Genomic DNA, 7,333 nt, shown 5'->3' with positions numbered 1-7,333 from the left:
AATTCTCTCAATGATCCACGTCTCACGGAGTTTCCTGCGAGCGAAATTTTTTCTCAAGGCGAAAAGAAAAAAGAAAATAATTCGAAAACATGTAGAAGCGACGTAGACGACATACAAATGAGAAACATTATGTATCCATCATGCAAAATTTTCCGACAAAAGAGAAAAAGGAGGAGGAGAAGGAGGAGAAAATGGAGAGAGAACTAACACAATGGATATTGAAAATGCGAAACACATTTTATAATGAAAAGGAAAAATGTGAGTCCCGAGTTTTCCGTTCTAATCAGAGGCGGAGCTACGCTGTTCCAGAAAGGGTGAACAAAGTTTGGAAGCTAATGGAATAACAAATTGAGATCGAGACTGGTCAAAGTAGCTTAAACCTAGTCATCAGCAAGACAGTCAATCTACTCTGATTGCCGTCCGAGACCTAATCAAATTTCTCTATGACTTTATTTCCAGTATTGTCCGGTCATAAGGCAGAGGCGTCATTAGGCTAATGGTTTCTTAAGTTTCTTTGACACCAGGGCCCAATGCCATGGAGAGGGGTTTGAGTGTTTCTTAAGGTGTGTCCAAAAATAGTCGAACGCCCGTCGATCGACGAGGTGAATCTATGTTATCGAGGCAGTGTGGACGGTTCAGTCAACGTCGGTAGACTATGTATGAAGCCACCTTTAGAACTGGATTATTTTCAGTTTCGCGGAGTGTCCTTTCCTTGGAACTTTTCATATTTAGAGGACCTTCCAGTGTCCTCCAGTTTGGTGGTGCCTTTTTCAAAACTGGAATTTTCTGGATGTTGTGTTTTCGTTTATCCTGATTTTAAGTAGTCTTATAAGAGTATTTTTATTTTTTAATTGTCATTTTTACCACCTTAGGTAACAGCTAATAATATGTTTGAAATAGTAAACTACGTAGCATCACGTCAGAGATTATGTCTCGAGCAGTTGTTTGGGTTCATCAGCTATTTTATTGTAAAGATAGCTGATGAAATTCAAGCATGGATAGTACCCAATAGGTATCTACTCATCCTGATTTAGATAAAATAAGTAAAGGTGAGGTTAGTTACCAAATGAGGCTGATGATTACAACCTGCAAACACCCTGAGCGAATTTGGAGCAAGAATCAAATCTTTAGTGAACTTACCAGGAATAAATCCTGGAACTTCTGCAAAGCCGTCAGTGTGATATATCATCTAGGTCCTTCAGAACATGGTGGATGGCCTACTTTTCATTCCAAGAACCAATAAAAGACGGCATAATCCTTATGCAAATAACGGTAACATATTAGGAACACGGACAAAAGCATCAGCAACACTAGCAAGCGAAGACATCATAAAAAACAAGTACCTAAACGCAGTATCCTTAGGGCACAGTTAAAATTTCTGATACTTTTTTTTATTTAAGTTTGACGTGCGAAACTTTAACGATACTTATACTAGCAAAAGCCATTAGGTAAATATTGGGTTCCTAAAGTTTTCAAAAACAGTTTACTACCACATGTCCATCAGTTTGATATAGGTACTAATTATTTGTATTATGTATGCAAAGTCGTTTTATATCCATTATTTTATTGATGCAATTTCCAGGTCTTTTTTGCGATTCGGCAACTATATTGGAGATTTTATGGAAGATTTTTTTTTTAACTCATCTTCATTAAAGATTGAGATCTCTGATACTGGGATGCCTCTATTAGCCGACCATTTGGTTATTTGGTTTGTCGACCGAACAAATCATAATTAAGCGATAAAATTAATGAGAAGTGATTAGTTAGGACGAAATAAAAAGTTTCTTCCGATGTTGCAAGCTTGCAAGCTCATAAAGACTAGTACATTTACATGGCCGTTCCTAAATGAGCTTCTAGCTGTTAGTGTTGCAGTCCAATCTCTAATATTCGGCAACACTGACGGCCTTGATTTTCCGTCAGCATCAGGACTGTTAGTAACCTAGTATAGCGGAAAATTATGAAAAATGAACAGGTAGGTACCACCAGTACTTACTACCTGTGTAGGTAATAACTATTACAATTATGTAAATTGAAGTAAGTAAATGCTGAGTGATATACTCCATTATAGTAAATTATTTTATAGTTAGTTTTTAGGACATCAGATAAGAGTCTTGTTTCTTCTTGATTTCTCTTGAAGTCATAACTGACACTACATTTCTGAAGTCATAACTGGTAGAATTTCAAAACATACATAATCCTCCAATCTTGCGGCTCTTAAGATAAACATCTGAGAAACTACTACAGGTATCTTGTTGTATCTTGTAGACAAGAAGTATCTTGTAGACAAGAAGAAATTAACTGCGTCAATAGTGCTACTAGAAATCCTTATGCAAATGATATGATGCACAAATGAAGCATCCAACATACCTAATACATATTAGGTCCATACATCCATACATAAATACCTAGGTACCTACCTATATATTCAGCATCTCTTCAAATCGACTCACAAGCCATAGCAAAACCCCGATTATTAGGAACTTTTAATTGTGTTAAGCATGAATGGTTGTCACAAATGTCGCTCCCCGCTTAATACACTACGCTAAATTTTATGACTTGACTTGTGGACTCGAACCACCATCCTCCAGATTCAAAGTCCACCGTGCTAACCACTACACCACTGAGGTTGGTAACCCCAATTATTATACCAAATTATTGCAATGAATAAATTAAACAGTACATGCCTAAACGTTTTATATCTTGTTCCTCAAAAGCCTGTAAACCCATTAAGAGAAACAACAAGTAGGAAGAACTCTCAAAAAAACAAGTGAAATAAATCTTCCAAAGGTCGTAAAACTGCCAACACATCTTGAAGCGCCGGGTCGGATGGAGGTATGCAACCACTTGTACGTTCCTGTGTTAAGGGTTGCTTTCTTTTTCCAAGGATGCCACTTTTTCTGATTTCCAAGGATGCAACTCATGGATTTAGGTAGTGCCTTGGGGGCAGATCTGTAAAAGACAATTGCGTACATCCCCAGGACATTTTATTGTTTTAATACATATCTCCAAAAATGTATCGTTTTTCACTCGAAAAACATTGAATTTACCGTGGAAACTAGGTCCAACCAAAATTCTGGAAACTCTTTGAAACTACTTTCAGACAGTCACTGATTGTATCCAAAATATCATTCTTGGAATCTCTTTATTCGAGAAAATTATACGAATTCAGGGATTGGACTATGTCTAAGAGCTAAGAGCTGATAAAGAAAGCTCTTCACACGTATCTACTTCCTAAAGAATTCTCTCAATGATCCACGTCTCACGGAGTTTCCTGCGAGCGAAATTTTTTCTCAAGGCGAAAAGAAAAAAGAAAATAATTCGAAAACATGTAGAAGCGACGTAGACGACATACAAATGAGAAACATTATGTATCCATCATGCAAAATTTTCCGACAAAAGAGAAAAAGGAGGAGGAGAAGGAGGAGAAAATGGAGAGAGAACTAACACAATGGATATTGAAAATGCGAAACACATTTTATAATGAAAAGGAAAAATGTGAGTCCCGAGTTTTCCGTTCTAATCAGAGGCGGAGCTACACTGTTCCAGAAGGGGTAAAACCAAAGTTTGGAAGCTAATGGAATAACAAATTGAGATCGAGACTGGTTTTCACTCAAGCAAATTTTCACTTCATAAAATGTTCATCACTCAAAGGAAATTTCTGTTTTCTCCATTTTTTTTTCTCCATAATTCAAACTTTTAGGTTGATCAGTCCAAATAAAATCTTAGTGTTATCCTTAACCAACTCCTTAAAATTATTCTACAAATCCCTGACAACAAACAAAGTCAATAAAGGATTCCTCCATTATCAAGAGGAATAACGTCCAGATTTCCAGATCCACCACTGACGGAAACACTCCGGGATAAACGGCAGTGGGGGAGTGGAAACGCAGAAGGGAAAGAGGGGGAAGAACAGAGCAGGATGGGCGAGAGGGAAGAGGGGAGGTTGTATAAAAGCTAACTTGTGTATCCGGAGCCAGGGGAAGGGAGGGTTGAAGAGTAAAGAGGAAGTCGAATCGTGGGAAAAGAGAGACTTAATGTTCATATGTTCAAGTTTGAAATTACGAAATTGCCATAAAGGAACTCATGTTTAAATTTGAAATAATGAAATTACCTGTATCTAAAAGCCAATGCAAACAAACATCATGTGAAGACAGAAATGCAAGGAATGCTAAGCGCAGTGCGTTTTGAAAGAATTTTTTAAGACCTTTTGAAAATGTTAAAATACCTGGCTTGGATTTACAAACACTAATTTAGGAACGCGTCCTGACTGCATCGTTTATTGCATTCCGACCTATTGATAGAAACCGTATAGATTCAGGGTGTAACAGTGCGTATTCCTAGAAGCTTAACCCATCCTTTTGGCTGACGAAATTGAGATAGAGAGGCTGACGAAATTGAGATAGAGAGGCTGACGAAAAACGCCAAGGGATAAGGCAAGATAAAAAAAAAAAAAAAAAAAAAAAAACATGTTTCCAATCCAATATCCTGAAGAAGGAGATCCAAGATACCATCCTGGTGATTCTGGCACCCCATGTAGTGTTCGGTGCTCTTGTTAGACCACATTGGGGACTTGGAGAATCCATTACTGGAGTAAGGTACGCCCCTGACGGCCCTAATCCATCATGGAGCTCTTAATGACTTACACGGAGAAAAGATTAGAGAAACTACAGTCAAGGCGTTAGGGGAAACACAAAATACAAATTAAGACATTAATTTTATTTACGCATGCTTGACGAAAGTTTATGTTTCATTTTTTTATTATTATTTTATTTTATTTTTTCAGTGTGACAAGTTGCGTGAAATATGACAAACGACTAGTTTTTTTTTTCTGTGGAAACAAAATGCAATTGTAGGTAATTTGTTTGTTTGTTTTTCTATGTAGATTATTGTTATCATTATCATTATTATTTAGTAGCGTTTTTTAAAATGTGTATTAAAACGGTTTCCCCTTTCTTCCATTTTCTTCTTCTCCTTTCTCTTCTTCTTTCTCCTCTTCTTTGACTTTCCATGGAATCACTAAGCCATTTACGTAACGGTGGATTTATTTAGATCTGGATTTTTGTAGAAAGGAAAATTATAATATTTACCTACCTATACTCGTAGTATGGGCTTGTGTATGTTGCGAGTATCCTTGACACAAAAGTTTTTGCATATTGCACTTCCATTAAAAATGGGAAACATTAAAGTTTGCAAAATTTTAATGATCAAATTCACACAGTGAACTTTCCTCATTTTTTTCTAAATGTCCCTTTACTTCTTTGTTTTCTTCATCTACAACTTCTTCTTCTTCCTCTTCCTCTTCTTCCTCCTCCTCCTCTTCTTCTTCTTGCAGTTGCAGCATTTACAGCTCTCACCTCTTCTTTGCTTTTGCTTCGTCTTTTCCTAGCCTTATCTTTCGACTCTTCACTATCCACAAATTCTTCTTTCTTTCCCACATTTTCATTTATCATAATTTCCTTCTCGTCCTGTCTTTCACCGAGATCGTTTATCAAATTGTTGACAGTAACGTCTTTAAGATATTTTTTAAATAAACTTGTTACATTTTTCTCTCTCTTCTTTTTACTCGTGTTGTTCTTCTTCATCTTAAAGAAAAAACATGTACAAAAAATAGAAACTATGAAAAAAACCAACATTCAAAACAAATTCATAAACTCTAAAAATAAAAACAAAACCATGTGGGAAAACTTCAACTCACTGACTGGAAAAAACAAAGCTGAACCAGATGTTACCATAAAAATTGAAAATAAAACAACCAAAGATCCAAAAAAACTAGTAGGATTATTTGCCGAACACTTCATCCAAACCACCCTGGACAAAATAAAACAAAACAAAATCCAAAAAAAGCAACATGAAGAACAACAACAGCAGCAACAACAACACCATCAACAACAGCGACAGCAGCACCAACAACAACAGCGGCAACAGCAACAACAACAACAACAGCAGCAACAACAGCAACAACACCAACAACAATGCCTCAATGAATACTCACTCACTCTGCTGGAGACGGTAAAAGGACTTTGGAAGAGGATGCTAAGAGGATGGAAAGAGGCCTTGGGAAGAGGATTTTAGAAGGACTTGGGAAGGTAAAACCCCCTGTTTACTTTTGAGCGCAAAACAATATTTCCTGCGTCAAAATTTTCTTCCGGTGGCGGTGGTGAAAATAGATGAATCATCTTCAAGAGAGAGACATTTGGAGGCCTTCCGTTTTTTGATCCAGCTTCCTAAGGCCAGCCACTCACTATCAGGTAGACCTGACAGAAGGACCTCATCAGGTGTACCTGTCCGGTCTACCTGATAGTGTGTGTGCTCAACAGGTATTAGGTAGACCTGAGAGGCTGACCTGATCAGGTGTACCTGTTCGGTCTATCTGATAGTGAGTGGCTGGCCTAAGATTTACATTATTGTTCGGAGAAAGTTGTTCAGAATTTTCTAAAATAGGAAAGTTTGATGCATTGTTTGCTACCTATATTACTTTTACATTGGTCCAATCTTAACTCAAGATGATAGGTAACACAATTATCACATGATGGAACGTAGCAGTCAGTATACAAGAGCATAATATGTAAGATAATATAGGTTATATGTAGCTAATATGGGAATGAATGGATTGCGGAACAGAAAATGACAATAAGTTTTGATTCCATACACCAATACAGAATACACCCAACAGCTCAACACACAACTTGCTTAGGAAAATGGGAATCCAACATCGCCATCACATCTTGTCTCGTCAATGAGTCTTATAGTCTTATTAGAACAAGAAAAATCTCTTCAATAAAACAATCCACTGCATGGCAAAGTTCCACTGGTTCGTAAAATGTGTCAATAATTCAATATGACTTCATTCATTCGTCAGCTTATGGTGTGGTGTTAGATTGTTTCACGTTTCCTACATTGTCTCCCACATCCCGTCCATTGTTTGTTCATAATAAAATTATCTATTAGGAAAGATTGAAACACCATGGCTCGAAACCCATATACAGTAGAACCTCGACTATTTCAACTTCCATTATTTCAACTCCAAAATCCATTGTTTTTTTTCCATCTTTCAAAGGATAATAGGATATCCTATCTTATTAGAGCAAAAGATCATAGAAAGTGATCATTTCAACCTCGATCATTTCAACCACCCCCGGTCCCAATTACCTAGTTGAAATAATCCAGGTTCTACTGTAGATATGGATAATATGGAGCCTAGTGAGATATACTCACAGATATTACAGATACTGGTGTGCTGCAGTATACATGTAGAATCCAATCACAGAACAACATGGAATTAAAAACAGAGGGAATGTCAATCAAAATCAAGACCAGCAGCAGGAGATGGCGT

This window comes from Diaphorina citri, unplaced genomic scaffold (genome assembly GCF_000475195.1).
Source record: "Diaphorina citri unplaced genomic scaffold, Diaci psyllid genome assembly version 1.1 scaffold1008, whole genome shotgun sequence".
NCBI classification, from domain to species: Eukaryota; Metazoa; Arthropoda; class Insecta; order Hemiptera; family Psyllidae; genus Diaphorina; species Diaphorina citri.
This window is presented reverse-complemented; position numbering follows the sequence as displayed.